General features: G+C 39.6%; 1 protein-coding gene and 1 pseudogene across 2 annotated transcripts in view; one reads left to right on the forward strand and one right to left on the reverse strand.

Moving 5' to 3' along the window:
- MAP3K5 (mitogen-activated protein kinase kinase kinase 5) overlaps positions 1-27,516 on the forward strand; it is a 277,002-nt gene that overhangs the window by 20,712 nt on the left and 228,774 nt on the right. The gene's annotated exons all lie outside the window — the stretch shown is intronic.
- On the reverse strand, positions 20,643-26,137 carry LOC103110842 (small ribosomal subunit protein eS6-like; annotated as a pseudogene).

The raw sequence follows: 27,516 nt of genomic DNA on the forward strand, positions 1-27,516 counted from the left end.
AAGGGAAGAGGGCTATAGAGAGACAGATAAATACCTTCAACTATGCTTCACAACTTGTGAAGCTTCCCTTCTGCAGGTAGGGACCAGGAGCTTGATCCTGGGTCCTTAAGCATTATAAGATATACCATATATGCTCAGTCAGGTGCACCACCACCAGCTGGCCCCTCCTTTCTCTCCTTCTTCTTTTTCCTCTTCCTCCTCCTCTTCTCCTTCTCCTTCTTCACCGTCTTCTTCTTCTGACATGGAAGGTGCAGAGAGACAGACAGACAGATAAAGCTTTCTTTAATACAGAGGGGCCCAGGCTCATATCTGGGTCATGTATATGATAAAGTATCATATTGTCCAAGTGGCTTTTTTTTTTCCTTATGAGGAAATGGAATCAGAAAAAGTTATATTCATTTATTCAGGTTATGTTATTTAAGCTTGCTGCTTGGAAGCAGGAATACATTTTTTTTTCCTTAGAAACACACTTTCCTTAGAAACAGTGTGGCTATATTCTGGGTCTGGTCTTTACAAATCAGAGTACTGCCAGTGTGAAATACATTCACTATTTTAAGCATACAGGCAAAATATGTTCCTGAAATCTATAATGCAAATTTTGAATATACCTTATTCTGTGTTAGAATCACTAATATTTGTTTGCCTCTAGCTTCTGGCAGCTTTTTGGTGAAATGCCAGATTTTGGATTAGTGGTGATAAGAGGAGGATCTATGATGAAGTATAGGTATAAAGGTTTGGGAAGCTGCCCAGACAGCAGGGAGACTGGGCAGGAGGGGAGGAAAGGGGGAAGTAGCATTGACAGGGAATCCATGAACACTTTTATCTCTTTCTGCCTTCCCCCCCCCCTCCTAATCTATTTATGGTTCTTGGCTTCCTTCTCATGTAAGGCCCAGGGGCATGGTTTTGTTCAAGGCCACCTGATTTCCTCTCTCTGTGGGTATAGGATTAGACAGGCTGTCAGCTGCCCCTTCCACCATCCATTTCACCCCCTGGGTCTGTCTCCTCGCCAGACACTTGGCAGATTGCAATCTCTTACTCAGCCTTTAACCCTGTAGCAACAATAGTTAACAGGAAGGAAATGTGCTGGTTGAAATTTTTAGAATTTTTTTTTTTTGCATCTCTCTTATTTTTGCTTGTAGGATTTTTCACTGGGGCTTCATGTCTGTGTAATTCTACTGCTACCATTGAACTCCCCCCCCCCCATTAGCTAGTGAGAGAGAGAGAAAGAAGATAGGAACAGAGAGAAAAAGGAGAGACACCACAGCTCTGCTTCAGTGTTCATGAAGCTTCCCCACTTCCCCTTTGCACGGTACTCCAGTTGTTACTGGGTGATGCCTAGTCCTTTCAGCTGTTGCCTTGGATCTTTGAAATGTTCCATGACATAGAACATGCAGAGTGGTAAACAGAACAAGAAAAATTTGTTAAAAGTACCTCTAACTAGACAGGGAAGGGGAGAGAGAGAGGGATAAGGAGAGAGAGGGAGAGAGGAGAAAAAGACACACTCATGTGGGTAGGCAGTTTCCACAAGAGAAAATCCATACAGCTGAGGGGAAGGCAAAACAGCCATACTTTCCTCTCTGCTGTCACTGTTACCCATTCTACCTCCTGGGAACTGCAGTTAATCCTCGTGCTATTCTGGAGGCAATTTTCTTATAGACCATCCTTTAGGTCTTAGACAGTGAGAGTAAGAAAAGAACTCAACAAGTTCTAGTGGAGATGAGAGAGTTTCTGTTTTCCTATCAGTCATTTTATGATATGATTTAAAATTAATGTGATATTAACCAGCTTATAACTGTTATTGAGAAAAACATAAACTTCATAATGCTAAATTTTTGCCCCACCCCCCACCCCATGGGATTATTTCACAGATGGGGCACCAATTTTGGTAAGCAGATGCTAATAGTTAAATGTGAGAGGAATAGGCTTATTTACTAAAGGGAGAAACAACATAGATTCAATAATAGTGAGAGGTAAGAAGTATTTCCTACACTCTATAATTTTAACTATTACAAACTATGCAAAGCTATTTCTCCCATTCCTCCATCCCTATGCTTCAAAGCACAAACATCTTAAAGCCACAAGGAGAGAGAATACCTTACTGACACCCCCATACCTTGACATGGGAAAAGGAAAAGGTTTCAGTTTACGTCAAGAATAAGACCAAAGCTAGAGGTCTGCCTTGTAATGGCATTTTTTTTTAAAGCCTTGTAGTACTGGCCTCCCACCATCCACTGGTCAGTTTACATTCACATGAGCTTTGCGATTGGCACAGGTGAAGGTGGGCTACCATTGTGGCTTCCTTGGTGTAAAGCATGACCAACCCCAAATGTTGGCCTGCTCAGTTCTTTTTTTTCTTTCCTATTTATAAAAATGAAACACTGACAAAACCATAGGATAAGAGGGGTATAGAACGCCACACAACTCCCACCAGCAGAACTTCATATCTCATCCTCTTCCCTGATAACTTACCTATTCTTTAACTTCTGGAAGTATGGGCCCAAGGTCACTTTGGGATGCAGAAGGCGGAAGGTCTGGCTTCTGTAATTGCTTCCCCGCTGAACATCGGTGTTGACAGGTCGATCCATACTCCCAGTCTGCCTCTCTCTTTCCCTAGTGGGGTGGGGCTCTGGGGAAGTGGAGCTCCAGGACACATTGGTGGGGTTGTCTGTCCAGGGAAGTCTGGTCGGCATCAGGCCTGCTCAGTTCTAACTCATGCTGCCTAACACAATATGGTGGCCAGTGTCTTTTTTTAAAAAATTTATTATCTTTATTTATTGGCTAGAGACAGCCAGAAATTGAGAGAGTAGGAGAGATAACGAGGGAGAGAGAAGGAGAGACAACTGCAGTACTGCTTCACCACTTGCAAAGCTTTCCCTCTGCAAGTGGGGACCAGGGGCTCGAACCCAGATCCTTGAGCACTGTAACATGGACTCAACCAGGTGCGCCACCACCTGGACCTGGTCGGTGGCCAGTGTCTTAAACTAGAGTCCTTGTGCATATCAAAGTGTGCATTTACTTGATTAGCTATTTCCTAGCCACAGCTTTTTACTTTGTATCTACATTATGTTCCTACTTTACTTGAGCTAATGATGAAAGTCAGCCAGTTAGGCCATGTTCTTGGTAAGGCATCTGAACTTTCTGGGCCTTTATTCCACTATCTTTAGCATAACTTTGTAGGACTCCTTATCTTATTGTTTAAAAAAAAAATCCAAATCTTGTGCCCTTTATACCTGAGACATAGATCTTAGAAGGCTACTTCTGCATTTTTATTTTTATTTTCTTTTTCTTTTTTTTTTTTTTTTAAGATTTTATGTATTTATTCATGCAGAAAATAGGAGATAGAGAGAGAAGAAACCAGATATCACTCTTGCACATGTGCTTCTGGGGATTGAACTCAGGACCTCACACTTGAGAATCCAGTGTTTTGTGCACTGAGTCATTGACAACACTTCTGCATTTTTCTATTTTCAAATCCAGTGAGGCTTTCAGTGGTGTGTGTGTGTGTGCGCACGCGTGCACATGCCTGCTTATCTATAGTTTCATATAACTTCAGGGAGAGGATGAAGTCTGTATTTCCTAAATAGCAATTCCTACAGTTGGAAAACTGGGGCCAGGTGGTGGGACACCCAGTTGAGCGCACATGTTACAATGTGCAAGGACCTGGCTTCCAACCCCCGCTCCTCACCTGCAGGAGGAAAGCTTTGCAAATGGTGAAGCAGTGCTACAGGTGTCTCACTGTCTCTCTCCATCTTTGTCTCCCCCTTTACTCTCAATTTCTGGCTATCTCTATTCAATAAATAAAAATAATAAAAAAAATTTAAAGTGGGAAAACTGACATATGTTTGCCAACATATTGTTTTTCTAAGTAGATTATAGAAGAACCAACATAGACACACTCAATCAAGAACTCTGAATAGGACAAGACATTTTAATTAATTAATTAATTTATTTATTTTAAAAAGGAGACATTAACAAAACCATGGGATAGGAGGGGTACAACTCCACACAATTCCTACCACCAGATCTTTATATCCCCTCCCTTCCCCTGATGATAGCTTTCCCATTCTCTGTCCCTCTGGGAGTATGGACCCAAGGTCATTGTAGGTTACAGAAGGTGGAAGGTCTGGCTTCTGTAATTGCTTCCCCGCTGAACATGGACATTGACTGGTCGATCCATACTCCCTGTCTGCCTCTCTCTTTCCCTAGTAGGGTGGGGCTCTGGGGAAGTGGAGCTCCGGGACACATTGGTGGGTTTGTCTGTCCAAGGAGGTCTGGTCGACATCCTGATGGCATCTGGAACCTGGTGGCTGAAAAGAGAGTTTATATACAAAGCCAAACAAATTGTTGAACAATTATGGACCTAAAGGCTGGAACAGTGCAGATGAAGTGTTAGTGTGTACTCACTGCAGACTGTTGAGTACTTCTGCTTTCAGGTATATATTTTGCCCTAGTTTCTGGATACGTGTGAACATATGCTCTATCTCAGGGACCTGGTCTATGTCTAGGTTTTGGGACTTTGTTAGGAAGTGAACTACCTGGAGTGGAATTAGACAATATTATGAAAGGAAAGGTCTCACCCAAGTAATGAAGCTGAAGGATTGTCATTCCACACGTGAAGTCTCCGGATACAATCTGAAGTGAAGCATGCTGGGTTGGCACTGGTTGCGTTGATTAGGTAGCGATCGGTGGATGCAATATTATTTGATAAGAATTGAGAGAAGCATGCAGGAAAGTGCACCCCACCCTAAGGTTCCAGGAAGACATTTTTAAAAATGGTTCCCTTTATGTACTTTTTCTCTGAGTCTTTCTGCCTTTTTGCTGCCAGACTGTGGAAGCAGTTGTTGTCCTCACCCCCCGTGAACCCAGGCCACCATGCTCTTATTTTTTCTGGAAAACTTATCAGTCAAGGCAAAGTAATAATAATGATGATGATGATGATAATGATTTGCTAGAAAATTGGAAGAATGTAAAACTAAGAGAAAAATGCCAAAACACAAAAATAAAACTGTATTTAGAAAATGGTTTCTCTTATCCCAGATAGTCAGCCAAAGGTTGGCATAACTGGTTTTGCTGCCTAGACTCCTGAGTTCTTTTCTCTACTTGCTCATCTTTGGTCTGCTTCAGGCATTCATTAATTGGTAGTTCTGACTTATTCCACTTCTGAAGTCTAATTATAAGAGTGCAGCTTGGCCTTATCTCACCAGCAGCCTTGGCTGGTGCCAGCCTTCTGGGAGTTTTCTGCTGCAGGTCAGTTCCTCTCTGGTGGCAACAGGGACTGTCCCTGGCTTCCTGTTTCAGAGCCCTGGTTAGAGGCGTGTTTAGTTCCTGTTTCTAATTTACAGAATAAATTTGGTTCATAGCTTCTTTGTGGAACTGGAGAAAAAAAAAAACCACTAAGGGTGCCAGTTTCCACCAACTGATACCAACAGTTTTTGCTATTCATGTAGTTGTTACAAATATTCCCTTCATATACCATTCCTGAGGGCCAGATGAGAACTAAGAATGTCATAAATCAGGTGGAGGTGACTGTCTTCTAAGTCTTGTAACTATGTGGGTTTGAGAAAGAAACAAGGACCTTACAGAGTTGGGAAAGGAATATCTTTTTAAAAATTTTTTATTTCTTTTCTTTTTTAATGTATTTATTTATAAAATGGAAACACTGACAAGACCATAGGATAAGAGGGGTACAATTCCCAACACCAGAGCTCCATATCCCATCCCCTCCTTTGATAGCTTTTCTATTCTATACCCACGTGAGAGTATGGACCCAGGGTAATTGGGAAAGGAATATCTTACAAACAGCTTGTCTTCCCAATATTTGGATCTAGGTAAGTGGGGAAAATTGGCTATACTTAAGAAAAATACCCATCTTTCAGAGAGCAAAATTACCTTTGCCACTTTTATCAGCAATATAGTAAACAGGAAGGAACTCAGGGCAAAATTTAACATTATTTAAAAATATAATGATGAGCCCCCGGCTCCCCACCTGCAGGGGGAGTCACTTCATAGGTGTTGAAACAAGTCTGCGGGTGTCTGTCTTTCTCTCCCCCTCTGTCTTCCTCTCCTCTCTCCATTTCTCTCTGTCCTATCCAACAATGACAACATCAATAACAACCACAATAATAAAGTAACTACAGCAGTAAAACAAGGAAAATAAATAAATAAAAATAAAAAATAGTAAAAATATAATGGCGATTCTAATGCCTTGCTTTCTTTAGTTTTTATTTTGTTACTGCATTTTCTATGCTGACTAAGCAACTAATCAAAATATTTGTTATTGTAGAAGGAGGAAGGGTATGAGACAGTGCTGACTTCTAGAAGTCTTTTCTGACTGCTGAACATGCTAACATACTTAAATCTTATGTGCTATACTATAGTGTTTTATTGCAAAAAGAAAACATATAAGTGAAAATATTTATATCCCAGACTACAACGTGGTTTTTTTTTTTTTTTGCATAATACAGAAGAGAGGAGAGAAATTTAAATATTACGAGCTTCTCCCATTTGAATTCATCCCAGAGCAGATCTGTGTAACTTATATGCCATGGAATTTACACAAGGTTGGCAGTAAACATTCCATTACAAGCAAACCTTTACGGTAATCAGCAGTGAGGAAGGTAATTGCCTTTGATATATGATTCATACATGAAGGAAGTTATATTCCTTTGTACATTCCTCTAAAAATGATTATGACCAATTATGTCAGTACTTTCCAACAGTCTTTGTCTTTTTTAGTACTCTTAAAAAGTAGACATATGGAGTAGAGCTACCCTAGTGAATGTCAGGCCATATGTCCAAGTCATATAAAACCAAGTATTTACCTAACACTGAAGAAATGGTCCTTTTTTATTTCTTTATTATGGAATTAATGTTTTACATTCAACAGTAAATAAAATAGTTTGTACATGTGTAACATTTCCCAGTTTCCCATATAACAATACAACCCCCACTAGGTCCTCTGTCATCCTTTTTGGACCTGTATTCCCCCCTCCCCCACCAACCCACCACAGAGTCTTTTACTTTGGTGTAATACACCAATTCCAGTTCAGGTTCTACTTGTGTTTTGTCTTCTGATCTTGTTTTTCAACTTCTGCTTGAGAGTGAGATCATCCCATATTCATCCTTCTGTTTCTGACTTAAGAAATGGTCCTTAAAAAAAAAACAAAAAAAAACTCAAATCTCTTATTGAAAGAAATCACCCACGGTGATTAAGTGAACCTAGGTTACTACATGTCACATACTTCTTGCTGTCACATTCAAGTTTCCTGATAATTCATTGTGACAAATATCAGCTTAGTTTGGAGCCGGCTAAAGCTGAGAGTGTGATTCCTGCTGTTCATTGGTTCATGACATTTACTTCCATTTGACGTTTTCCTATAATCCAGTTTTTTTTCACACTAGATAAAAGTTATTTTATGTGGCTATATTAAACTAGTCATATAGATATTTTGTTCTGTTCAATAGCCTTATTAGATGTATAAAATACCGTGACAGTATAATTATTTATTTTTGATATTTGAAGAAGACTCTATGGAGAGGATAATAATTTGACTGAATAAACCAAGTAGTTGAATTGGAGTTGAATTCAGGCCTTAAAACTTCCAAATAGCTCAGATTTTTTTCCTCACTATACCACACCTTCCATAGGTGATGAGAAACATTTAAAAACACATTCTATATATCCTTTTCTTCTTCCTTCTCCACCTCCTTTGTTTTTTCTTTCATCACTAAGGCTTCACAGCATTTTCAGCTAGAAAGACACTACAGATTTAATTAATTTTAAAATTGTGTTTAATATTGGGTTATTAAGTTGTTAAGATTATAGTGTATAGTTCCACACATCACATCCACCACTAAAGTTCTGTGTCTTCAACCTCCCACCTCCCAAAGATAGCCACCATAGTTCTCACAAATCTTAGAAACAGTTTGCTTATATATTTTTTTTCAAATTTTTGTATTTTTTCAAGTTCATGTGATCTCTAGGTTGCACACGTGAGTGAAACCATTTGATAGTTATATTTAATCTCTTTACTTATTTTGCTAAACATAATCACCTCCAGTTTTATCCATTTTGCCTCAAAAGACAGAATATCATCTTTTTGATTATAGAGTAGTATTCCATGGAATATATATCCCATAACTTCTTTAGCCAGTCTTCTGTTGATGGGCATTTAGGCTGCTTTCACTCTGGCTATTGTGACTAATGTAGTTATGAACAAAGGAGTATATGTCTTTTTGAATTAAAGATGCCACAACTTTGAAGTTTTTTTTCAACACAGTAAGAGCTAGGCTCAAACCTGTCCTTGATCATGACACAGCAAGAAAGCACTATACAAGTGAGCTTAAAAACCCCTACACTCTTAAAAGTTCTTTTAAAGAAAGGGCTAAATTACTACTTTTAATAATCTGAATATGGATCTCTGTAAATATAAAAATATGTCAGATATTTCTTTTCATTTTTATTTTATGTTGCTGGGGATTACTGCTCTAGGCTTCCTTTTCAGATAGAGAGAAAGAGGCAGATACAGTGAGAGAGAGGGAAAAATACCACAGAACCAAAGCGTCTTTCAGTATGGTGCAGCTAGGCTTGGACAGGAGTCACACACATGGCAATACAGGTGAACTGTTTTGTTGACTCTCTGATATTTAATTAACCTATTATTTAATAAAATCAGAGAGATAATAAAATCAATTCAAAGTTTAATATAAGAAGTATGTATTTATATATATGCAGACAATCAGGAATGTAAAACTAATGATCTGTTAGGGAATTCTATTAAGTATAAATGCTTGAAATGATATTTTCTACAGGGTAAAAATCAATTCTAATTATATCAAATAATATTCATTTGTGTTGCTGTGGAGAGAAATTACTTGCATGACTGTTTGTTTTTGTTTTTGTTTTACCAGAGCACTGTTCAGCTCTGGTTTATGGAGGTGCAAGGGATTGAACCTGGGACTTTGGAGCCTCAGGCATGAGAGTTTCTTTGCATCACCATTGTGCTTGCTGTCTTCCCCCACCCAACTTTTTGTTTGTTTGTTTGTTTTATTAGAGCACGGTTCAACCCTGTTTTATGGTTGCATGACTGTTAGTTCTCACAACATAACGTGTATCTCCATAGCATTAGCTATAGCGCGAGGAATAACATCATTGCAAGACTGGCCAGCTCCTCATGGGGCACGAGCGCTTCCACACTACGATCATCATCTCTGGCATTATGCTATTCCACTGCAGAATACTGTGCCCCAGTATGGTTCCGTAGCCCCCATGTCCACTTGGTCGATTCCAAATTATATTCCTCCATGAGGATAATTTCTGGAACCATGCGTTCCACCCCGGTTCCATGGCTGCCAGTTCTTAGCAACATCGCCCCGCCAGATATTCGTCGGGATGCGGCATCATCTAAGTTCATTTCCCACGTCTACGCTCGACCAGACCTGCCAATATACGCGGATATCTTCGCCCACCCTGTCCAACACTTGACGTCTCGTCACCCAATCTGGTCCCCTACGCCTACACTGAATTTCTCTGTTCCAGTCTCTTGGAAACAGAGTTGGCAGTCAGCTGAGGTCAAGAACAAACACCTCATCACAGACCCCTGCAAGCGTCAACCCGGCTTTGACCTAGCACGTTATGATTGGGCCCTCCTCAATCGCTATCGAACAGGCCATGGCCGGTGCGCCGCTATGTTCCATCGCTGGGGAACCCGAACTGCCCCTGTGGCTACAGACAGACTATGACCCACATAGTCAACGACTGCCACCTCTCCAGAATCAAAGGAGGTCTCGAAACTTTACATCAGGCTCAACCTGACGCTGTTGACTGGCTACGGAAGAAGGGCAAATGCTAGAAGAAGAAGAAGTGATATAATCACTGGAAGGGTAGTGAGAGATTCATATTTTTTAAGATCAGATAGTTCCCAGGGAATACACGATACAAAGCTAACCTCTATTGAAAGAATACTTTCTCTTTCCCATTTCCAAGTCTTTGACAATTTTACAAAGGTTTGGTCCTTCTCAGCATGCTCCATGAAGGTGTTTGTTTGCTCCAAAGTGTTCTTACCCAACCTGATTTCAAGTACTTGTTTACTTTTCTACTTTTCTAAACTCTGCCATCAGAAGTTGTTTTGCCACAGACTGTCAAAATACCTTAATTATTTATTTAATTTTTTTTTTTTTTTACTGTGGTTACTAATCAGAGTTGCTTCAGATTAGGAAATTGGATAGTAAGACGTCAGTCCCAATTTTGACTCTTAAGATAACAGTCACTTAGTTTATGGAAGTGATAGATACAAATGTTGTGGTTGTTGGAACCAAGTGAAAAATACTACCAGTGTGATGGCTGTAGTGTCTGCAAGCTCAACTTCATTTTTAGTTTAGGAAACCATCATTATTCAGAAAAACCTCAATAGTCTATATTTTTCCAAATAGGCTATTTTTTTTTTTTAAGAAAAAGAGATCTATGTAACATTTAAAGGCCTGGAAACACTGTAAAATTCCATAGCTAATGTATTGCTTTGGTTTTGTAATTAACACAAGTTTTATCTAATGGATAGCATGCATTAATTACTGTGTGCTGGGGCCTGTGCCAAATACCCTACATGCCTGAACTTATTCAACCTTTAAAACATCTCAGTGGGGAAGGTAGTACTAGAGAATCGATTTACCTATGGCGAACATGGGATCTTTAAGGATTACCAGCTTTCCCTCTGTCATTTTGACTCCAAGGGGCAGAGACAAATTTTAAAGCTCACTGTCTACTTCTAGAATTAATTCAATTATTATTTTGCTCTTCTACCTCTTAGATATGCATTTTCTGTTTGAAAACATTTAAATTATTAATATCACAATTATAGTCTTGTCATCAGTAGATTGTGTTGATGAATTCTTAGATTTTATTTAAAATCTTTAATATGTATTTGCATGATCTGGGAGGTGGCTCAATGGATAGAGCACTGAACTCTTAAGCATGAGGTCCCAGGTGCAACCCCTGGCAGCACATGTACCTGTGTGATGTCTGGTTCTTTCTCTCTCCCCTCATAAATCATATCAGTCTCATAAATAAATATTTAATATATATTAATATTTAATATTAATTAAATATTTAATATGTATATATTTGCCACCAAGGTAATCACTGGGCCATGGTGCCAGCACTACAAATCCATTGGTCCTGGTGGTCATCTTTTCCTGTTCCTCCTCTTCCTCCTCCTGCTCCACCTCTTCCTCCTCTTCCCCCCTCCTTCATCTTCTCCTCCCCCTCCTCTTCCCTCTCTTCCTTTTCTTCCTACTCCTCCTTTTTTTTTTTCTATTATACATGATAGAATAGAGGGAGATTGAGAGGGTGGGGAGATAGAAAAGGAAAGAGACACCTGCAGACCTGCTTCACCACTCATGAAGCTCTCCCACTCCCCCTGCAGGTGGAGAGCAAGGAGTCCTTGTATGCTTATCTTGAGTACGCCACTGCCTGACCCATAAAATATTTTATAAATATTGATAGAATTATATAGAATGGCTGCTATAACTTTAATTAGAAGTTTTAAAAAAAACTTTATTCATTTTCCCTTTTGTTGCCCTTGTTGTTTATCGTTATTGTTGTTGTTATTGCTGTCGTCGTTGTTGGATAGGACAGAGAGAAATGGATAGAGGAGGGGAAGACAGAGGGGGGAGAGAAAGATAAACACCTGCAGACTTGCTTCACCGCCTGTGAAGCGAGCCCCCTGCAGGTGGGGAGCTGAGAGCTCAAACCGGGATCCTGATGCCCTTCCGTGTGCTTTCTTTCAGCCACGTGTGCTTAATCCGCTGTGACACCGCCCGGATTAGAAGTTTTTTATGCTAGCTCTTGTGGAAGTATGTGGAATTAACATCTGAGATTTGGCATCTTTTTTCTTGCATACTATTTTTCTACGTGGGCTTTGATATGCGCTTAAATTCTCTCACATTCATCTTGCAGTCTGCAAGAAAAATCTAGACTTTTGGTAACCGGAATATCTCAACAATGTAATTTTAGATTAGTAATCTTTAGACTAATAGTTCGTACTAAAGTTGTGTTATGGGAGTCGGGTGGTAGCGCAGCGAAGCACAAGGACCTGCATAACAATCCCGGTTCTAGCTCCTGGCTCCCCACCTACAGGGGCGTCGCTTCACAAGCAGTGAAACAGGTCTGCAGGTGTCTTTCTCTCCCCCTCTCTGTCTTCCCCTCCTCTCTCCATTTCTCTCTGTCCTATCTAACAACGACGACATCAATAACAACAATAATAACTACAGCAACAATAAAAAAAAAACCAAGGACAACAGAAGGGAAAATAAAATAAATATAAAAAAGTTTTAAAATAAAATAAAGTTGTGTTATGAGCTTGTTTATTGTGCCTGGAGCTTGTGGCTTTGGGTGACGTAAAATAGTCAATCTGAATGTTGATTTAGTGAAAGACTGGGTAAGAGTGAGAAATACAAGTAAACAAAATCCCTTTTAGATAATAAAAACAAGCATGTATTGGATACATTGCTGATGCAGAATTATACCTGTTTTGCGGAGTACATAAAAATGAGGTTGAAATCTGGACTACCTTTGCAATTTTTAAGCACCCTTATCAGTGTATCCTTTATGCAATATTTCTAATTACTGTTAGATGCAGATGATATATGTTAGCATTACTAAGATAACTTCTTGGGACTTTATGTATTGGGAAGCTATCTTTGAATGAAAATTCATCTCTTTAGATATAGACAGTAGAATTTTCTTTTCTGAAAACAGTGTTCTACAGGAGCAGGGAGTTTGGCTTTAAAACTCTGTGTGTGGTGTGTGTGTGTGTGTGTGTGTGTGTGTGTGTGTGCGCGCGCACGCGCGCCTTGGCTTGACCTAGTGAAATTAGAGAACAATGTTGTAGCTTGCACGTGAGTGATGACAGGAATAGCTGGCCTGACTTTTCTTGCCAAGCAACTTAGCACTGCCAATATTTGATGTGCTTAAAGTACACTTGGCAGTTACTGAGTGTGAAATGAAATGAGAAAGGAAATGCTAACCTAGACTTTTTTGAAAGAGTCCCCTCTCAAATCAGTAGTGTAGAAAACTCATTTAATCAAATACTACACGATTGGGGTATCTAGGGACTAATTCTGCTGTACTTATTAGAGGGTCCGCTTGCAGATCTGCATGGTTTCCAGAGTCTTCAAAAGATTTATAGATATTATGAGAAAAGGAGAGACATGGAGACAGAAGCCAGAGTACTCCTCATTCTTGGTATATGGTAGTACTAGCTGGGGACTGAGTCTGGGACTTCTGGAACCAAAGACATGCAAGTCTGTTGTGCTACTGCTGTGATAGCTTTTTGACCCTCAGTTATATTTTTTGACTTAACATTTTATATTTACAAGTTGGGACTGTGAGGTAATTTACCAGGTAGTACACATGCTTTACTGTGCAAAAGGTTCTGGGTTCAAATCTCTGGCACCACGTGGGAGTATTTCCCCCAAGGGAAGTTTCATGAATGGTGGAGAGGGGCGGTGTCTCTCCTTTCTCCATTCCTGTTTCCTCTTCTCTGTCTCTCTCACTCTCTGTTTCCATTTGAAATTAGAAGGAAAAATGTAAAAGAGTCCACTAGGAGTAATGGGATTATGAAGCCCTGACAGGCAAAGAAAAAATAATTTCTGAGTCTTTTGTTAGTGTTTACTAGTCCAGTTAGATTACATCCAAATGAGTGAATGGTAAATTTGTGTTAGAAATAATACTTTTGATTAAGTTTTGCTGCACCAGGTTACAGGTGATGCAGTGCAGGATGTTTACAAAGTGCAGAAACATATCATGAACATAGCAGTACAAAGAGCACAAAGTTCACTTTTTTTTCTAATTGCTACCAGGGTTATCACTGGGGCTTGGGTGCCTGCATGACTAATCTACGGTTCCTGGTGGCTATTTTTTCCTTTTCCTTCCCTTCCCTTCCCTTCCCTTCCCTTCCCTTCCCTTCCCTTCCCTTCCCTTCCCTTCCCTTCCCTTCCCTTCCCTTCCCTTCCCTTCCCTTCCCCTCCCCTGTCCTCCCCTCCCCTGTCCTCCAATCCTCTGCCCTCCCTTCCCCTGCCCTCCCTTCCCCTCCCCTCCCCTCCCCTCCCTTCCCCTCCCCTCCCCTCCCCTCCCCTCCCCTCCCTTCCCCTCCCCTCTCCTCCCCTCCCCTCCCCTCCCCTTTTATAGGACAGAGATAAATTGAAAGAGGGAGCGGTAAAGGAGCAAAACAGTGAAACACCTGCAGAACCACATTACTGCTCTTGAAGCTTCCACACTGCAGGTGGAACTAGATGCACCACCTCCCACTCCCACAAAGTTCACTTCTTATGGTCTTTTGAAGAGATCATTTAGATGCAAAGATATTAAGAAATTACAGGGACATTTAAAGCTGTTAACATTCCTCAGTGTTATTAACAATAAGGTTAAGAATGACTTGCTTGCTTGTATTTATAGAAAGTTCAAAGTTCAGCCAGAACCCTTCTGTTCTTAATTTTTTGTTTAAGGCAACAGATGGCAGGAAAAGGGCAGGCAAGTACCAGCTGAGATTTGTAGACAACTGAACTTAAGTAACCTTCATAAGGTTTTATGGTGACATTTATAATTGCTACTGCATGGCTCATTTGGCACCTGCTCGTGAAATCTTTGAGCAGATAAAACCTCTCCCTCACCTGTAAAGCCTTAATATCATTAAGAGTGACATTCTTTTGCTTCAGCCAAATCTTTTATACACTTATAACTCAAATGAGGATATTACTTTATCTCTTTGTTTACCTTTAACATTATGGTATGTATTTTCATTATTTGGTGAAATAATGGAAACATGCTGTTTCTCAATTTCCAAGCTTCATGGACCTTCAGTCTCAGCATTTAAGTCAGCTGTTGGTAAAGAAGCAGGTTTTGCCTTTCAGATATATAGGGAACATTCTTCCTGATGTGAATAATCTCTTGATTATCTAATATTTTGGTGGGTTTTTTTGGTCATTTCTTACTTCCATTTTTATTTACTTTTTAGTTCATTTTATTATTTTTTCTTTATTGGGGGATTAATGGTTTACAGTCAACAGGAAAATACAGTAGTTTGTACATGTGTAATATTTCTCAGTTTTCCACATAACAGTTCAGCCCCCTATAAGTCCACCTTTGCCATCGTGTTCCAGGGTTTGAATCCCCCCCTCCCCAGAGTTTTACTTTGGTGCAGTGCACCAAACCCAGTTTGAGTTCTGCTTTGTGTTTTCTTATTTTTCAGCTTCTTATACCACCACCACCACCACCACCCCTACTCCTTCTCCTTCTCCTTCTCCTTCTCCTTCTCCTTCTCCATCTTCTTCCTTCTTCTCCTTCTCTTTCTCCTTCTTCCTTCTCCCTCTCCTTCTTCTTCTCCTGATTATTAGTGATTTACGAATGCTCGACAAGATTGTGGGATAAGAGGGTACAGTTCATACAATTCCCATCACCAGGGTGCCATATCCTATCCTATCCCCTCCATTGGAAGGTTCCTTATTCTTTATCCCTCTGGGAGTATGGACCTAAGATTTCTATGGGGTGCAGAAGGTGGAAGGTCTGGTTTCTGTAGTTGCTTTTCTGCTGGACGTGGGTGTTGATAGGTTGATCCAAACCCAAGCCTGTCTCTATCATTTCCTAGTGGGGTAGTACTTTTTTGTTGTTGTTTTACCAGAGCACTATGCAGCTCTGGCTTATGGTGGTGCTGGGGATTGAACTGGGGATATTGGTGCCTCAGACTTGAAAGTCTTGCATAAACATTATGCTATCTCCTTAGACCACCTTTTTAAATCTGTAATAACTGAAAGTGGGCTAGCCTTCTTTTTTTGTGTGATCCCAGAAGTAAGTAAATGTTCACAAAAAATTACTGTTTGGAAATTTTAAAGTAATATTGTACTATGGTATTTACATAATGCCACATGCCTTAATTTTTTCAGGTCATTGCTGTTTAATAGGCTTGTGTTTTCCTCTGACTATATCATTAGACATATTGGAGTAAGTTTGAAAAGACAGAGATAGAAAGTAACCATGAATTTTCTGTTTTTAAATTCCACTTATTTTTGGCTTGTTTTTCCTTGGTTTATTTGTCAAAGGAGTCAGAGCAGGTTATATAAACAGAGTTCTGGCCAGAGAATAAGCCACATTTAATTTGAGAAGATATTTTGAGAGCATTAAATAAGAAATAGGCTATGATTGGAGGATCCAAGGCTCTAATCTGCTTTTAAGTTTTCAGTTACTGAGTCTAAATGCTGACAAACCAATTTAAGATGTAGACTGGGTTTCAATCCTGATAACTATTATAGAATGGGATAATTATCTTTTCCAAGATGACTGTCTCTTTTAGTCACAAAAGAAATTATTACCCAATTCTTGGGCCATAATATGTACTTAGTATATAGTGACCAAGAACAGTTTTGAATCCAGCATATTGTGTAGCTACATAGGAGCTTGAACTTAGCATTCTTTTCCACTTAATGTAATCGTGTATCTTTTTAACTTTCTATTTTTATTATCCTCCCTATATTTGTGAAGTTTATTTTTTCATTTTTTAATTGTGATTAACAACTGTATTACAAGATTGTAAGATCACAGAGTATAGTTACACACCACACTTACCACCAAAGTTCTGTGTCCCCATCCTCCTACCTCCAGAGTTAACCAGCATAGTTCTCATAGTCTTAGAAACAGTTTGTTTCTGTTTTTTTTAATTTTATTTTATTGTTTTTGTTTTGTAAAGTTCATGTAAGTCAGATCTCTAGATTCCACATATGAGTGAGACCATCTGGTAGTTGTCTTTCATTTTTTTTAACTTCTTTTTAATATTTATTTATTTATTCCCTTTTGTTGCCCTTGTTTATTGTTATAGTTATTGATGCCATTGTTGTTGGATAGGACAGAGAGAAATGGAGAGAGGAGGGGGAGAGAAAGATAGACACCCGCAGACTTGCTTCACCACTTGTGAAGCGACTCCCCTGTAGGTGGGGAGCCAGGCTCCAGCAAGGATCCTTGAGCAGGTCCTCACGCTTTGAGCCACGTGTGCTTAACTCGCTGCGCTACCGCTGGACTCCCGTCTTTCATCTCTTATTTTTCTAAGCATAATCATCTCCAGTTCCATCCATTTTATCCCAAAGAACAAAATATCATCTCTTTTATTGCACAGTAGTATTCCATGGAATACATATCTCATAACTTCTTTAGCCTGTCATCTATTGATGGGCATTTAGACTGCTTCTACTCTTTGGCTATTGTAAACAATGCAGCTATGAACATAGGGAGTGCATATGCCCCATGCCCAGTGGATTGAGTCTTAAAATACATAGGATGTGTAGAAGCTTTTCAGTTTCATGCAGTCTCATGCCCAGGGGGTTGAGTCTCAAAATACATATGATGTGTAGAAGCTTTTCAGTTTCATGCAGTCCCATGCCCAGGGGGGTTGAGTCTCAAAATACATCTTTGATATGAAGGTTCTGCAAAGTTTCACTGACATTCTATAAATATTAGAGTTTCTTTTCTAATATCTGAATCTTTGGTCCATTTTGATTTGACCTTGGTGTATGGTGTTAGGAAGTGGTTTAGCTTCACTCTTTTACATGTGTCTGTCCAGTTTTCCCAGCACCATCTGTTGATGAGACCTTCTTTACCCCTTTGAATGTCTTTGGCCTCTTTGTCATATATTAGTTGGTTATATATGTGTGGGTTCATTTCTGGGCTTTCAGTTCTGCTCCATTGATCAAAGTGTCCAGTACCATTCTGTTTTGATTGCTGTTGCTTTGTAGTATAAACTGAAGTTTGGGAGTGTGATACTTACATATGTTTACTTTTTTCTCAGGAGTGATTTGGTAATTTGTGGCCTTTTGTGGTTCCACACAATTTTTTGGACAAGTTGTTCAACTTGCTTGAAAAAATGCCATTAGAATTTTGATAAGGATTGCCCTAAAATTGTAGATTGATTTTGGTAGAATAGTCATTTTAATAATGTTTCTTCTTCCGATCTAGGAACAAGGAGTGCTCTTCCGCTTCTGTGTAATTTCCCTCTAATTCTTTTAGCAGTGCCTTATAGTTTTCATTGTAAAAGTCCACCTCCTTTGTGAGATTTCCCCAAGGTATTTTATCTTTCTGAGTTTGATTGTAACTGGGAGAGTCTTTTATTTCCCTTTCCTCTGACTGCTTGTTTGTATACAGAAATGCCACAGATTTATGTGTTGGCTTTGTATCCTGGTATGATTCTGAAATGCATCCATTTCATCTTGGTTGTCCAATTTATTTCAGTAGAGATATTCATAATATTCCTGGGTGATTATTTGTATCTATCTCTCATTCCTGATAGTTTTTATCCCATATTTCTTGCTTGTTAGTCTAGCCAGTGATTTACCTATTTTATTTATGCTTTCAAAAAATCAGATCTTAGTTTTATTAATTTTTTGTGTAGTCTTTCTTGATTCTATTTTATTAATTTCTGCTCTGATTTTGATTATTTCCTTCCTCCTGCTGACTTTTTGGTCTCTTTGTTGCTCCTTTTCCAGTTCACTCAGTTGTGATGTTAGAGAGCTTACTTGATATCTTCACTGTTTGTTAGTGTGAGCTTATATTGCTGTAAACTCCCCTGTTAAGACAGCTTTTGCTATATCCCACAGGGTCTGGTATTTGGTTTCTTCATGTTGTTGTTCTCTAAGTAATTTTAAGTTCTCTTTTGAATTTTTCAGTGATTCAAGTGTTATTCACAAGTGTATTATTTAATCTCCATAGTTTGAGTTTATTTCTTTTTTACTTTTTATGGTTAATGTCTAAATCTCAGTACCTCATGGTCAGAAAAAATATTTTTTATGATGTCATTATTCATGTATTTATTAAAGCTATCTTTGTGTCCCAAACACATAGTCAATCCTTGAGAATTTTTTTTCCTGAACGTTTTATTTTCTACCCCGTTGATAACTGTATATGGACTTTGCTGGAGCTCACTTGGGTTAGCTCTCAGCCAGGAAGGTAAACAACTGGTTCTCCCTCGCTCTTTCAAGAGACGACGCGATATAGGCAAGAGACACCAGAGAGAATTGGGACACTGTCATTTAATGGCAGATGGACATGGATTTAAATAGAGAACCAAACAAAGAACATTTTTCAAATATGTCAGAAATTACAGGTTTCTTAAAGGTCAGCTTGCCCCTATGGTAGGGGGCTGGTATGACAGGAATTGATGAGATACATAAAGGTCAAGACAATTATTCTCCATGATGCAAGCAACTGAATTATCCAAAGGTATTTGAGAGAAACATAGGGGTTAAACCAGCAGGGTGAGATAGAGAGAAGATAAACAGAGCATGATAGTTATCAAAGCTATAAAGAAATAAAGTTTGGAGTTTCACTGACTGATGTCAGGGAGGTGTTTGATGGAGTATGCTTTCTCTAATGATCAAAAGTGAGGTGATTGTGTGAACTCTGGGTGACTATGTGAACTTTGAATGAACCTTAAGGCAGGCAGCCATGTGGCCTGCAGTTAGTGGGGAGAGGCAGTGAGATCTCTGTGAACTTGAGAGTCTGAAAAGGGAGAACTGAGTCTGAGAGACTGTTTTTCCCCTTTGCTCATCTCGGTGAGAGAGGCTAACAAGGGGGTGTCTTTCCCAGACCTCCATCCAAGGATGGGGGGAGTTTTCCCTAAGCTCTATCAAGCTTACACATAGCCCCACAGGACTTTTCTTTTTTTAATTAGTGATTTAATAATGTTAAAAAAGATTGGGGATAAAAGGGTATAATTCCATATAATTCCCACCACCAAAGTTTCATATAGCATCTCCTCTATTGGAAGATTCCCTGTTTTTTTTTTTTTTTTTTTTTTTTTTACCACCAGAGCACTGCTCAGCTCTGGCTTATGGTGGTGCAGGGGATTGAACCTGGTACTTGATAGAACCTAAGGCATGAGTATCTGTTTGCATAACCATTGTGCTATCAAAACCCCTGCCTGAATGGTCCCTATTCCTTATCCCTCTGGGAGTATGGACCAAATTTGGACCTTTATGGGTTGCAGGTGGGAAGTCTGGCTTCTGTAATTGCTTCTTCACTGGACATGGGTCTTAACAAGTTAATCCATACTCCTAGCCTGTTTCTATCTTTCCATCATGGGGTAGGGCGTTGGAATGGTGGGGTTCCAGGACACATTAGTGAGGTTACCTGCCCAGGGAAGTCAGGTTGGTGTTATTTTCTATGGGCACTTGAAAAGAATGTATATTCTCTATTTGTTTGTGATGGAAGGTTGTGAAGGTATCTGTTAAGTTCTTCTCATTTATGACTTCATTTATAGCCTCTGTTTCAATGTTGACTTTTTATCTTAATCATCTGTCATTACTATAAATAGTGTGTTAAGGTCTCTTACTATTATTGCATTGCTGTTGCTCTCTCCTTTGAGGTCAGTAAGTATTTTTTATATATATTTGGGTGTGCTCATATTAGAAGCATATATATTGATCATAGTTAGTGTTTTCCTGTTGGATTGATCCTCTGACCAAAATGTAGTGGCCATTTCTCTTTTTCTTCCTTCCTTCCTTCCTTCCTTCATTCCTCCCTCCATACCTCCCTCCCTTCCTCCCTTCCTTTCCTTTCTTCTTTCTTTTTTTGGTGCTAGGTTTTATTGGTTACTCTTTTAAAAATATCATTTTTGACTAGATTCAGACTCAGAGGTAGAAACTCTCAAGGCTGACAGCCTCCATCACTTTGCAATCTGTTCCTGACGTTTTTCGTTGACCTCCTTCTTTGGCAAAAAGCTTAGCATATTCTGCAGCCTTTTCTTTGTTTTTCTTAGTGTGTTGTTTCTTCAGAGCAATGTGGCAATGTTTATATTGCAGAACAAACAAGATGCTGGATCTTGGGCACTTTGGTCCTAGGTTTTTTACCTTCTTTGTTTAGTGGCTAGTTCCCACAACATACTGGCAGACATCATCTTCTTTTGAAAGGCTGAAAAGTTTGCAGATTCTGCTAGGTCTTTTGGGCCCTAGGCGATAATAGTATCAGTGAGTCCAGGAATATCCTTCTCCCCCCCCCCCTTTTTTTTTAACAATCACCAAGTAGAGAATGCTCAAATTGGCATCCACAATGCAACCCCCAAACAGACTTGTGCTTTCTTTCACCAGTCCTCCTTGGTCTGTAACAAGAATGTTTCTTACTCAGCAGAAGCTAGACACAACCTTGGGTCAGGACATCCTGCTTCATGGGGAAACCCTGCTTGTCATTCCCACCACTGATCCGGACCACATAGCCCTTCCATTCTTCACCCAGAGTATCAGCAGCAACTTCTGTCACCATATACTTCTCATAGAAGGTGCAAAGCTTGTGCTCATTGTCCACTTCAATGAGTTTCTGGCAGCCAGTGACTGGGAAGGAGATGTTCAGCTTCACGTTGAAGCAGCTGACCGCCTCCAAGGCGCCACGAGAAAGAGGGCCATTTCTTACATTTATTTTTAATTTATTTTTAAATTTTTATCTATAAAAAAGAAACACTAGCAAAAACCATAGGATAAGAGGGGGTACAACTTCACATAATTCCCACCACCAGAACTCCGTATCCCATCCCCTCCCCTGAAAGCTCTTCTATTCTTTATTCCTCTGGGAGCATGGACCTAGGGTCATTATGGGGTGCAGAAGGTGGGAGGTATGGCTTCTTTAATTGCTTCTCCATTGGACATGGACACTAGAAGGTCAATCCATGCACCTAGCTTGTTTCTATCTTTCCCTGGTGGGGCAGAGGTCTAGGGAGGTGGGGCTCCAGATACATTGGTGAGGTCATCTGTCCAGTGAAGTCAGGTTGGCATCATGGTAGCATCTACAATTTGGTGACTGAAAAAGCATTAAGATATAAAGTATAACAAATCATTTAATAATCAGCAATCTGAAGGTAAGACTATAGCAAATGAGATTTGGGATCTCCATTTTGGAAAAAGCTAGTAGGTCTATTTTAGGTATATTCCAAGGGGCCCATGACTACTAATTTTCCCTGAGCTGATAGCTAACATGCAGGTGGGCCAAAGGCACTATCAGGGAAGATGGTGTGAGATTTGGAAATAGGACTAGAAAGCTATATTAGAGAAAACAATAGCTTTCAGATAAGGGCAATGTATATAAATATTGTTAACTGTAAGCACCATTGATCAATCTGGGGCCCATATTCAGCATAGGAGCCTATGCAACCTCTGCATCCCTGCAGGTTTGAGCTTGCATTCCATAGCTATAGCTAGGAACATTCTAGGCTGCACTCATACCAGGACCCATCTTCCTTGAGTGGCAGGGTATGCAGACCCAACCTCCCTTCAGAGAATGGGGCAGTCCCCACCAATATTAACCCATATTGAGGGCAGCATCCTCTAGAGGCCGACAAGAGGGTCCACTATGCTGTTCGTGATGGAGATGAACAACAACATTGGGGACAGGGATCCGCTAGAGTTCTAGTCCCATCATGTCTACATAGGAATCCCAGGATTCCACATCTAGGACCTTAGATGATGGGTTGGCCAAAAGAGCCACCATTAAAGGGTGCCAGTTTCTTGTCCCTATCCAGATTTTGTAGTCTTTACTTTGTCTGGCAAGTTTAGCCTTGGAGTGATTGAGGGAAGTGAAATAGGAACTAGGTGAAGAAGGTATGTAGGTCTAAGTACAAACTATTTGATTAAGTACTTTATGGTACCTAATAAAAAAAGTGTCCTTTTTTGGTCTTTCTACTTGCTTGCTGCACTTATTGAACCACTGCAAATGATTGTGCACTTTTACATTAAGGTATATAGTTTCCCTTAACTTATGGATAAATGTGCATATGTGTTCTGTCTCATGGGTCCTAGGATCTATGCATCAAAAAGTTAAAGACTTTCAACCTATTTTCCCCTCTCATATTGATTAAATAGTGATTTATAAGATTATAAGTTAATAGAAGTGTATATTAACACCATTCCTGCCACCAAAGTTCTGTGTCCCTACCCCTACCCCCCTATAGTGAAGCTGAAAATCTACCCTCACCCTCTACCCGGAGCTTTTTACTTTGGTGAAATACTCCAAACTCAGTGAAATTCTACTTTCCTTTTCCCTCTCTGTTCTTCCTTCTCAACATTTGTTTATGAGTGGTATCATCCTATACTCGTCTTTCTTTTTCTGACTTAGCTTGCTTAACATAATTCCTTCTAGCTCCATCCAAGATGGGTCAGAAGGTGGGTTTATTACTCTTAAGTAGTATTCTATCACCTCCCCTGGTAGCTTTCCTATTCTTTATTCCTCTGGGCATATGGACCCAGGGTCATTATGGGGTATAGAAGGTAGAAGGCCTGGCTTCTGTAATTGCTTCCCTACTGAACATGGGTATTGGCAGGTCGATCCATACTCCCAGTCTGCCTCTCTCTTTCCCTAGTAGGGTGGGTCTCTGGGGAAGTGGGGCTCCAGGACACATTGGTGGGGTCGTCTGCCCAGGGAAGTCCAGTTGGCATCATGCTAGCATCTGGAACCTGGTGGCTGAAAAAAGAGTTAACATATAGAGCCCAAAAAATTATTGACTAATCATGAACCTAAAGGTTTGAAAAGTTCATATGAAGAGTTAGGGGTTCTCCATTTTGTATATAGTCATCTTATTTTAGTTGTATTCCAAAGAGCCCATGACTATTTATTTATTTTTTTCCTGAGCCTTACATCTGATATGCAGGTGGGCCCAAGTTATTGTCTGGGGAGATGATGTCATGGTTGGAAAAAGGACCAGAAAGCTGGATCAGGGAAGAGAGTAGCTCCCAAATATGGGAAAGGTGTATAAGTATTGTTGACTGTAAACCCCATCGATTTGATGTGATCTGGGGCCCATATTCAGCTTAGGGTCCTGTGTGACCTCTGCATCCCTGTAGATCTGAGCTCACATTCTGTGGTCATGAGTAGGAATGTTTATATCTTTCTATCTATATGTATGATGTTTCTTTGTTTTTTTTGTTTTGTTTTTTTCTTTTTTGCCTCCAGGGTTATTGCTGAGGCTCAGTGCCTGTGAATCCACTGCTCCTGGAGGCCATTTTTTCCCCCTTTTGTTGCCCTTGTTGTTATAGCCTAGTTGTGTTTATTACCATTATTGTTGATGTCATTCGTTGTTGGATAGGACAGAGAGAAATGGAGAGAGGAGGCGAAGATAGAAAAGGGGAGAGAAAGATAGACACCTGCAGACCTGCTTCACCACCTGTGAAGTGACTCCCCTGCATGTGGGGAGGGGACTCTAACTGGGGTCCTTGTGCTTTGCACCACGTGTGCTTAACCCACTACCGCCTGACCCCCTGTTTGTTTTTTAACTCCAGGGTTATTGCTGGGGTCTGTGATGGCACTATCAATCCACTGCTCCTGCTGGCTATTTTTTGCATTTTATTGAATAGGACAGAGAGAAATTGAAAGGGGAGGGGGAGATAGAGAGGTAGAAAGAGAAACACCTGTAGCCCTGCTTCACCACTTGTGACATGTCCCCCCTTTAGGTGAAGATCAGGGCCTCAAACCTGGATCCTTACTTACATGGATCCTTGGGCTTTGTACTATGTGTGCTTAACTAGGTATACCAGCACTCAGTCCCCTTTTTCCTGATTTGTCTCTGTGCTCTTTTATTTTGTGGTTATCATGTGTATTTTGTTTTACTTACAATATCTGCAAGTCTTTTCTTGATTGACCTTTACTTACTAACATTTTCCTGTTGTTGTGTTCCTGCTTCTATTCTAGTACTGATCATCTCATTAAAAGTTGGAATTCCAACCTTTTTTTTTTTTATATTGTGAGACTCCTCTCATTAATTCTTGTTAGTCAGTATTGGTAGTGATGGAGTATTTCAGTTTACTAATGCTTGAAAATAGCCTTACTTCTGCCTCATACTTGAAGAGAATTTAACAGGATTTCATGGCTGGCAATTCTTATCTTTTACTATTCTGGATATGTAATTCCACCTGCTCCTTCACTCTAGGGCTTATAATGAGAAATTTGATGGAATCCTGATGATTCTGCCTCTTTGGGTTTTTTCCTTTCTCTAGCAGACTGTGATTTTTTTTTCCTGTCCTTGCTTTTGAATAAGTTTACTATGATGTTTCTTGTTGTGTACTATTTGGGATTAAAGAATTTAGTTGTTTGTTGATATTCCTGAATTTCTATGTTTTGAATGTTGCTCAAGTGTGGAAAATTTCCTGCTATAATTTTGTTTTGAATCTCTCCCTTTCTTCTTCCTCTGGAGCCCTAATAACTCTCACATTCATTTTTATGATGGAATTTTCTGTTTTTACAAAGAAGTGCTTCATTTTTCCTAAGCTTGTCCTCTCCAACAGCTTTACATTCACTAAGTGTGTTGGCTGTGTCTTCTATCTCTGATAGTCTCTCTTCCACCTGATTTAGTCTACTTCCCAGGCCTGCTATGTGAGCATGAACTGCAGTCAGTGTCTTTCACACCCTACAGCTCTATTTGGAGGTGTTATTTTTTGTTTTTGTTTGTTATATGTGTGTTTTATAATGCCTTGGTAAAATAATCTCTGAATTCTTGGATTTGTGTCTGTACGCCAAGTTAATTTTCATGAATTGATTTCATAATGAGTTTTTTAAACTCTATCTCTGTCATTTTTTACAGAATTATGTTTGGTTATTTGTAATTTCTGGCATTGCTGTTTGTGTGAAATTAATATTCCAAGATTTTCCATTAGTGTGGTTTTGTTATTGTTCTAGAAGGTAGTGCTGATGTTTTAGTAATGATTTTCCCTGTCTATATATTGTATTGGGGGAAGGAGGACTTTGTAATATTTCACCAGGCTGGTTTAGTGTTTGTGATGTCAATATAGGTGCTGCTGCTGTGTTTCCAGCATCTGTGGAGTAACAGCATGGGAGAATTGCTTTCTCCTAAGTGCCCAAAGGACAGGAAGGATTTTTTCCCCCTAACTGGGCCCCAGGGCCTGAATATCCCACACAAGTTTAGTTCTTGTTTAGGTGTTTTGCCATAAATCCTGGTATTCTTGTGAGCAGTTCAATATCCTGATCCCCTGTATTCACAGAGTAGTCCCCCAGAAATTTCCTGCCTATCTTTCTCTGACCATGTGCTGTGCTGCATAACTACCAAAATAGTGCCAGCTGCCACTAACCATAGCTTCTTAAGTCCTGAGAGTCTCTTCCTTACCCCATTTTTCATACACTGATCCACTGACTACACTTGCTTGTAGTCACTGTGGCTACAAACATCACAGTTCTAAATTTTGTAATTTTTCAGGTGATTTTTAAAAAAAATTCTAAGTAGTTGATCAGGGGAGTGATATGCCATTTCTGCTAAGCCCTTGTCCTGCCTCCAAAAGTTGCCCAGGATTTATTTTTCTGGTGGGTTGTGTGAAAATGAGCCAACCACAAGGCTTTAGTTCTTAACTAGGTTTATCTTAAATATCTGTAAGTTTTTGGGGGCAGCTCTGAGTTCACAAGTTAAGTGCCCAGGAATTCCATGCCTTCCTTCATCTGACTATGTGCTCCATTGTATAGCTATGAAGATGGAGTTAGTTACCCTTGAAAACGACTTAGTTTCTGAGTGTCTCACCCCATTTCCACCCACTGGCTACATGTATCTACAGCCATCTGTGGCTTAGGAAGTTTCTGAAGAAAACAAAGTTGTATTTGGGTGGTTTTTCATTCTTTAATTAGTTTATCAGGGGAGCAACATATGGCAGCTGCTATTCTATGGCCATGTCTCTGGGAGTTCCTGATTTGTGAAATCTTACGTTGCAAGTTTATATTCTCTGTCCTTGTGCATTTTAAGATACTCCTTTTAAGAACTACTAAATAGTTCTTATTTTTTTTCTTTTTTTAAAATTTTTATTTATAAAAAGGAAACACTGACAAAAACCATAGGATAAGAGGGGTACAATAGTTCTTAATTTTTTGAAATATCCAATACATACTTGATTCTTTGGGGATATAAAAAAATAAAAAGCTGTTGCTCTGTACGCCTTGCATCATGTATGAAATGACTAAACAGGAACAACTGAAAAAGTCAAGACCAATATTATCAGATGAGAAGAAATGTTTCATCAGAAAGACCTGGTATGAAAGCAATTTCAACTACTTAAAAATATTGTTAAATATAATTCAATGTTTCTTTTTCTTGTCTACTTTGTTTATCCAATACTCGTAGTACTTAATGTATACCAAAAAGTATACTTGACACATAATGGGTACCTCATACATATTGATTGATTGAATGCATGGATATTTCACTTTCTCCTTCTGTGTTTTAGTTATTGGTTTTGATACCAACCTCTTCTACAAAAATACGTCTTGAGGACCAAATGGTAAAGACCACATTTTTATGTATCTTGACATTCCTTCATACCTTCTGTATGTATCTGTCCTTATCCCATAGACCACAATTGGTGCTTATAGAATAATTCAGTTCTTATTCTAGTGTTTGCCCTTCTTCCGTAGCCAGTCAACAGCGTCAGGTTAAGCCTGATGTAAAGTTTCGAGACCTCCTTTGATTCTGGAGAGGTGGCAGTCGTTGGCTATGTGGGTCATAGTCT

The sequence above is a fragment of the Erinaceus europaeus genome, chromosome 4, assembly GCF_950295315.1.
Source record: "Erinaceus europaeus chromosome 4, mEriEur2.1, whole genome shotgun sequence".
NCBI lineage: Eukaryota > Metazoa > Chordata > Mammalia > Eulipotyphla > Erinaceidae > Erinaceus > Erinaceus europaeus.